Source organism: Schistocerca americana, chromosome 3 (assembly GCF_021461395.2).
Source record: "Schistocerca americana isolate TAMUIC-IGC-003095 chromosome 3, iqSchAmer2.1, whole genome shotgun sequence".
Lineage (NCBI taxonomy): Eukaryota > Metazoa > Arthropoda > Insecta > Orthoptera > Acrididae > Schistocerca > Schistocerca americana.
Window position 1 is genome coordinate 937,837,585 of NC_060121.1, and position 9,201 is coordinate 937,846,785.

Genomic DNA, 9,201 nt, shown 5'->3' on the forward strand with positions numbered 1-9,201 from the left:
ACATTCTATCCATCTGAGCCACCGAAGGCACAGAGGATAGTGCGACTTTAGGGATTTATCCCATACACGCTGCCTGTGAGACCCACATTCCTGACTTAATGCCCTCAGTGGCTCACATGGATACTCGAGCGTCTGACATGTAAGCAGGAGATCCCGAGTTCGAGTCCAGTCGGGGCACACATTTTCAACTGTCCCTGTTGACGTATATCAACGCCTGTCGACAGCTTGGAGTCTTGATTTAATTATCATTTCTTTGTATGAACGTTGACAGGGACGATCTAAACAGTTATTTTGCAGTTTGCTTGCTGACACCACTATTGTTCCGTTTGAGCAACATGTCTTCAGTGTAGCGGCGACTGATTGTTATTTCCGAAGTCGATAAACTGGAATACCATACGACGAGGCTCGTTTTCAGTTTGAATTTTTGGTCCAGGTAAAAATGTGCTCTAGTAAGAGCTACAATTCAAACGACAATTTCGATGTCAATTTCATTAGTTGTCTCATCGCAGGTAGGGCTAATACAAGGACACACTAGAAATGAAAAAAGATAATTAAAAAACAGGCTCAGCGTCCGCGCTTATGTAAGGCGTCGGGTGTGGTCAGATGCCGCAGGCTTACTCTGCTCCAGCACTCCTGTTCCGTTTTTCTTTTTTCTCTTCTCATCCCCGACCCACGCCTCGTCCGGACACACCTGCGTGCAGACAATAATCCTGCCTCACTCGCGCTCCGGAACATTTCAGTCTATCTCTGTCTCTCCATCGATCTATCTGTTCCCCTCCTTTGCTTTTCTTAAATAAATGCACACGCGCACACACACACACACACACACACACACACACACACAAATACACACACACACACACACACACACACACACTCATACATGCACAAAACAGAAAAAGGATTGAAGAAACAAACGTTCTTCATACAACGCGTGGAAGCAAAACAGTCGTTTAGCCTTTAATTTGCATTTGTAATCTACATATTCACATAATCATATCCTAGTTCTTCCTATATGCGTGGGCGAACGGTTTACGATTGTCTGACGTGTCAACACTCATATTTACGACACTAAACGCGACAGTGTCTCCCAACAAGAAGAGAGCTTTAAGATTATTTATTATTTACTCTTTCGTTATAACACAAGCACGCCAATAATTCTCAAACTATCAAGTACATAATTCAAGAAGTAGAATAAGGGAAGGAAGATCCTCTGATTGTGCGCTGCTACGTAGACTTCCTCCAGCCATTCCAACGCTGCACTTGGACACCTGTGCAAGTTAGCAAGTCAGATAGGCCTCTGTTCATCCCACAAACGTCACACTCCTCTGAACTGTACAGTCTTCTTGTAGGCTTCAGACTGTCATCTTCTTCCATCTGCCCACCCCCCGTTCTCACTCGGTGCAACATCATTCACAGTTTTCTAGGAAGGTTGACGCTCGCATATTACAAGTTGGGTCAGTCGCAAGGGTATCATTTCTACGTTTGGTTGTGTCCCAGTTCTTCTTCCGTTAATTTGTAGCATACCCACTCTTCCACTTTACAGCAGGTAACTGCAATAGCATAGGCAGGTTGTAACTACGATGTCGCCTTCGCCACACTTGTGGCTACACGCCAACGATCCGCGTGGGAATGAAACGAGGGTAATCCCAAAAGTAAGGTCCCCTATTTTTTTATAAGTACATAGATATGTTTGTTTCTACAATGGTTTACATCAGTTTACAGCTTGAACATTTAGCTATTTTTCGACATAATCACTATTTTTGTCGATGCATTTTTGTAGACGCTCTGGCAGTTTTTGTCTGCCCATGTCATACCAGCTCACCGCCATGCTGTTCAAAAAAGTTATGAACCTCTTCTTTCGCCTCGTCGTCGGAGCTGAATCGCTGGGACCACAATTAACGCTGACAGGTACTGTGAGACTGAAAAAACTGAAACGGGCAATTCAGAACCGGAAAAGAGAAATGATTAGCAAGGGCGTACACATTCTCCATGACGACGCTCGCCCACGCATCGCTCGGAAAACCGCTGCTCTTCTGCAGCAGTTTCACTGGAACATAATCACCCACCCACCCTATAGTCCTGACTTGGCGCCCAGTGACTATCACCTATTCCTAGGTTAAAAGAACATTTGGCCGGAAAGCGATTCAGCTCCGACGACGAGGTGAAAGAAGAAGTTCATAACTTTCTGAACAGCATGGCGGCGAGCTGGTATGACATGGGCATACAAAAACTGCCACAGCGTCTACAAAAACGCATCAACAGAAATGATTATGTCTAAAATAGCTAAATGTTCAAGCTGTAAACTGATGTAAATCATTGTAAAAATAAATAGGTCTATGTACTTATAAAAAAATAGGAGACCTTACTTATGGGATTACCCTCGTAACAAAATGAGCGTTCATAAATCACGGGAAGGGATGTCCGATTAGCAGAGGTGCCGTGTAAGACACCCGCGAGAGTGACGCGCGTGTAGACAGCAGTCTGTTACTGATAGTTGTATAGTAATCATGATAACACATAGTTAGTCCCATAGGCGTCAATTCAGGATCCAGGCCCACTCTTTATATATGTAAATGACCTTCCACCTATTATTCAACAATCAATATTGATTATGAGAAAACGCACATCATGCGGCTGTGACGTAGACACCTTAAAAACTTCGGCTCGTGTATGGCATGGAAGAATATTTGTATAATAGCATCCGTCTACCTAAAATGGAAATTCATCTAAGGGAGGCAATGAGAATAATCCCAGAAGCACTTAGCCCTAAAAAGGTAACGTGGCTTCCGATGTCATCAAGTTATATTGCGTTGAGACAAAGAACAACTCCAATCTTGCCGTTCACCAAGAAGCCATAGAAACTAACCGCCTGAAATCCAAGCCCCCTATTTAAAACATGTAAATCACCAGGGAAATTTGACAGAAGGGAGTCTGAAATGAGTAAGCTGGCCACGCCAGATAAAAGATAATTTCAGTTAGGAACACCAGTGGCAAAGGCGCTACGAAATGCGTGAAATATGCTGTGACAGTATTAATGAGTTTTAGTTTAAAAACGGGGCTCCACTCCGCGAAATATGCATGGGAGAATTCTTTTAACGATCCAATTATGGGTTTTACACTTAAATGAGTAAAACAACAGTAATTAGAATCATCTTGATCAGTTACCACCCCAATACGATGTTTTAGACTGCAGCACACTGGTAACGTTTGTTGGAAGACACTTCAGTGTTGATCGGAGGGTCTGGATGTTGTGTGTCACGGAATTTTCATTATTTCGGTTGAGTGGTGGGGTTATATTGTGGACTTCGAAGAGTGCAACTAATTCGCAGTGTTAAAATATACACACGGACGACAAAAAAATGCAACACCCTCAAGGACAAGATCATTTAATTAAAAGTGATATGACAGGTAGTTCGTCATTGTAGTAGTGTATGATAAGAAATTCAGGTAACATGAAATACACGTCTCGGTAAAGGGTGCCCAGACAACCGCATCTGTACTACATACTGTACCCTCCTCTGGCGGCAACTCAGGCGGGTATTCTAGCGTGCCAACGATCATAAAGGTACCAAATGGCATCCTGCGATAGATTGTCCCAAACATCTTGCGGCTTTTGCTGCAATTCGGCAATGGTTTTTGCAGGTCCTCGAGAATGTGTTCACCGTGTTCATATGTGTTCAACTGGCGACAAACCTGGCGATCTGACTGCCCACGGCAGTAGGACACCATGAAGAGCACGTTGCGTCGTACCAACCATGTGTGGATGTGCGTTGTCCTGCTGAAAAAGCACATCACCTTCCTGTCAATGAAATGGCATTAGCAGAGGTACAACAACGCGTGCATTGTTGCGGGCACTGGTTACTTTACTCTGCAGAATCACCAAGTTGTAACTGATGGCTTCGCACGCCATGAGGCCAGGGAAGGGACCTGTGAACCGTGCGCAAATGCACTCCAGAAGCTCACCAGGTCTATGCCATAAAGGTAACGTCCATCACTTCCATACAGACAGGACCAACTCTCCTCACTGAACACAACACAGCGCCATTCGACTCTCACGTCAACTCTTTTCACGACACCAGAACAGCGATGCTTGCTGTGTCGCGGTCTTAGTGGTATCCTAGCCAGAGACACATGTGACCTTAATGCTGCTACAAGCAGGTGGTTGACAATAGCCCCCGAGGACACATTTATTTATTTCGTTAGCAGTACAGAATAGCCGTCAGCCTTAGAATGTAAGGTGGGTCGGATGCTTCTAAAGCTTGCTATTACAATCGTATTCTTCTTCTTCTTTATTCGTGTCAGAGGTGCACTAAAATGAACACATATACAATACATACAAAGAAAACTATAAAGTATTCACCCAGAATTGGGCAACTTCGATAGCACTGGGTGGTGCAGACGTTAAATCTTTCATGATACAGCTGGTTAGGCATGAGTTACATTTGAAGATATGCCGGGTTGTCTGCAATTCACCATATTCGCACAGTGTTGTGTTGGCAGTTGGCAGTTGGAAGTTCCATTTAAGGAGATTGCCCCTCGATCTTGCGACTTCGATCCGTAGTCTGTTCAAAGACTTCCAGATGACCCACTTCTCCATGTGTCCAGGCGGGAGCGATTGTTGTGGTGTCATCCAGTTTGACAGGTGTTGGCATCTTTCTTGCCACTTGGTGAGTCGGGTAGCCGCAGCTGATTCTTCTAAGGGCTGTGAGGCAGTTAGGAAACTCTTCCTGGACTTCAGTCTTGGCTTGGCAGGTTGATGTCACTGTATTTGATTTATGCCTCTCGATGTTAGCAGCGACCTCTATTCTGATGTCACATGGAGCAATCCCAGCGAGACATTGAACTTTGTCCATGGGGGTTGGCCTTAGGCAGCCTGTAACAATCCTACAGCTGTCATTTAAGGCTACATCAACCTGCTTTGCGTGTACTGAATTGTACCACACTGGGCTAGCATACTCTCCTGCAGAACAGCATAAGGCAAGAGCTGTTGTTCTTAATGTTTGTGGATGTGTACCCCAGTTCGATCCCGCCAGTTTCCGAAGAAGGCAGTTTCTGGAGGATATCGTATTGATATACACTTGTTAATGCTTTTTTAAATAATATAAACAACATGTTCGTGGATTTCGTCCCTAGATTATGTTCAGTCGGCCACCATTGCTTCGGTCTTAACGTACGTCTGTACACGCCGACGTCCAGAACCTGTGGGAATGTTCCACAGACCACTGTTTAAAACAGTGACACGCCACCGTTATATGTGCCTAAACACGTGCAGCAACCAATCGAATGGGGTCGCACTGCAAGCCTGCGGGAAGCTGCGCGCAAGTATCGACGAACTGCTGCACGTGTTGTGCATTGTCTATGGTCTGTGGAACATTCCCACACCTGTAGACCTGCTTCTGGACGGCCGACAGCGCATTGTAAGAGCAGCGGTGGCCGATCGAGCATCATCCAGGGAAGAAATCCAGGCACATATTGCACCTTGGGAACTATCTTCCTGCTGCAGGGTTTAGATCACGTATGCCTCTGGCCAGGCTGCCATGACACCACGACACTGCCAAGCATGTCTACTCTGGTGTCGTGGAATACTCGACTGGAGACAGGACTGGCGCTCTGACGTCACCAGTGCGGAGATTAGGTTCTGTCTGTAAGCGAGTGATAGACACACACGTGTATCATGTGAGCCCATTCCAAACTGCATTCTACATCCCATCCCACGCTTCATAGTGGGCTGTCATCAGTTATGCTCGCTGCCACGTTTGGTGTTTCTGCGGGATAAAGTAAACAGAGACTGCCGCGTTGCACATGCTGTTATCCCCATACTACTGCCAAGCCTTCGACAGGAAGGCGATGTGCTTGTTCAGCAGGACAAGGCACACCCAGACACGATTGCTGTGAAGCAGCGTGCTCTTCGTGATGTACCACGGCCCTGGTCAGTCAGAGTGCCAGATTTATCGCCAGTTGAAAACGCACGGGACATGAAGCGGGCACTTCCTCCATTCTCCAGAGCCTGCAAGAAGCGTTGCCGAATTACAACAAAAGGTGCAATGTGCTTGGGAGAATCTATCTCTGGATGTCATTCGCACTTTAATGTTCGTTTGCTTGCGGGAATACCCGTCTGTGTCGCCACCGGAGAGGTGTACACTGCGTGTTAATGCGACTGTTTGGGCACCCTTTGCTGTGACATGTGTCTTTTATTCGGTCTGAAATTTTTATCGTATGAATTATCTTTCGCATCACTTGTCCATAGAATGCATTTTTTTTCGGCAGTCTATACAGGGTGGTCCATTAATCGTGACCGGGCCAAATATCTCACGAAATAAGCGTCAAACGAAAAAGCTACAAAGAACTAAACTTGTCTAGCTTGAAGGGGAAAACCAGATGGCGTTATGGTTGGTCCGCTAGATGGCACTGTCATATGTCAAACGGATATCAACTGCGTTTTTTTTTTAATAGGAACCCCCATTTTTATTACATATTCGTGTAGTACGTAAAGAAATATGAATGTCTTAGCTGGACCACTTTTTTCGCTTTGTGATAGATGGCGCTGTAATAGTCACAAACATATGGCTCACAATTTCAGACGAACATTTGGTAACAGGTAGGTTTTTTAAATTAAAATACAGAGCGTAGGTAAGTTTGAACATTTTATTTCGTTTGTTCCACTGTGATACATGTACTTTTGTGAACTTATCATTTCTGAGAACGCATGCTGTTATAGCGTGATTACCTGTAAATACCACATTAATGCAATAAATGCTCAAAATTATGTCCGTCAACCTCAATGCATTTGGCAATACGTGTAACGACATTCCTCTCAAAAGCGAGTAGTTCGCCTTCCGTAATGTTCGCACATGCGTTGACAATGCGCTGACGCATGTTGTCAGGCGTTGTCAGTGGATTACGATAGCAAATATCCTTCAACTTTCCCCACAGAAAGAAATCCGGGGACGTCAGATCCGGTGAACGTGCGGGCCATGGTATGGTGCTCCAACGACCAATCCACCTGTCATGAAATATGCTATTCAATACCGCTTCAACCGCACGCGAGCTATGTGCCGGACATCCATCATGTTGGAAGTACATCGCCAATCTGTCATACAGTGAAACATCTTGTAGTAACATCGGTAGCACATTACGTAGGAAATCAGCATACATTGCACCATTTAGACTGCCATCGATAAAATGGGGGCCAATTATCCTTCCTCCCATAATGCCGCACCATACATTAACCTGTCAAGGTCGCTGATGTTCCACTTGTCGCAGCCATCGTGGATTTTCCGTTGCCCAATAGTGCATATTATGCCGGTTTACGTTACCGCAGTTGGTGAATGACGCTTCGTCGCTAAATAGAACGCGTGCAAAAAATCTGTCATCGTCCCGTAATTTCTCTTGTGCTCAGTGGCAGAACTGTACACGACGTTCAAAGTCGTCGCCATGCAATTCCTGGTGCACAGAAACATGGTACGTGTGCAATCGATGTTGATGTAGCATTCTCAACACCGACGTTTTTGAGATTCCCGATTCTCGCGCAGTTTGTCTGTTATTGATGTGCGGATTAGCCGCGACAACAGCTAAAACACCTACTTAGGCATCATCATTTGTTGCAGGTCGTGGTTGACGTTTCACATGTGGCTGAACGCTTCCTGTTTCCTCAAATAACGTAACTATCCGCAAACGGTTCGGACACTTGAATGATGTCGTCCAGGATACCGAGCAGCATACATAGCACACGCTCGTTGGACATTTTGATCACAATAGCCATACATCAACACGATATCGACCTTTCCCGCAATTGGTAAACGGTCCATTCTAACATGGGTAATGTATCAGGAAGCAAATATCGTCCGCACTGGCGGTATGTTACGTGATACCACATACTACTACAGCGCCATCTATCACAAAGCGAAATATGTGGTCCACCTAAAACATTCATATTTCTTTATGTACTACATGAATATGTAATAGCCGGCCGCGGTGGTCTAGCGGTTCTAGGCGCTCAGTCAGGAACCGCGCGACTGCTAAGGTCGCAGGTTCGAATCCTGCCTCGGGCATGGATGTGTGTGATTTCCTTAGGTTAGTTAGGTTTAAGTAGTTCTAAGTTCTAGGGGACTTATGACCACAGATGTTGAGTCCCGTAGTGCTCAGAGCCATTTGAACCATTTTTTTTTTAATATGTAATAAAAAATGGGGGTTCCTATTTTAAAAAACGCAGTTGATATTCGTTTGACCTACGGCAGCGCCATCTAGCGGGCCAATAATAGCGCCATCTGGTTTCCCCCTTCAGGCTAGACGAGTTTCGTTCTTTGTAGTTTTTTCGTTTGATGCTTATTTCGTGAGATATTTGACCCGGTCACTATCAATGGACCACCCCGTATATTATCAAAGATTGAGAGTCATATGTTTTATGCTACAGAAAATGGTAAGAAAGTTATTGAGAAAGTGAATTTCAAATGTTTTGGAACAATTGCGTTTAAAACTAGGTTAACGACCAATTTACGACACTCTGTTGCAGTCCGTTTCGTGCGCTGCTGGAGTTCCCTGGCGGTCGTGTGCCGAATGACCTTAGAAGGCGGCGAGGCAGACCGCCGATAGGGCCCACGATAATGAGTTCCGTCTCGGCAGCATTCCGCGGCGACCACGCACCGCCCCACTGGAGCACACTGCTCTTCTTTTTCTGCCTGCTCGCTGCCTGCCTTTGTGTTTCACTGCTCGCTGCTCCTCAAGCGGCTCCGACGACCCAACGCCTAACCTGATAGTCAAGTAGCCGGGCGTAAGTTCTCCAGGAGCCAAGGATTCCTGTATTCTTTCTCAGCTACAGCCGTTTCATATCTAGTCACTACTCCTTATGATGACATTCCTAACGATTACATTATACTTATTTTTTGTTGGTCCTATTACTGCTCTGTTGTTTTTGTTGTGGTCTTGTGGTCTCGCGGTTCTAGGCGCGCAGTCCGGAACCGCGCGACTGCTACGGTCGCAGGTTCGAATCCTGCCTCGGGCATGGATGTGTGTGATTTCCTTAGGTTAGTTAGGTTTAAGTAGTTCTAAGTTCTAGGGCACTGATGACCACAGCTGTTAAGTCCCATAGTGCTCAGAGCCATTTGAACCATTTTTTGTTGTGGTCTTCAGTCCAGAGACTGGTTTGATGCAGCTCTCCATGCTACTCTATCCTGTACAAGCTTCTTCATCTCCCAGCAC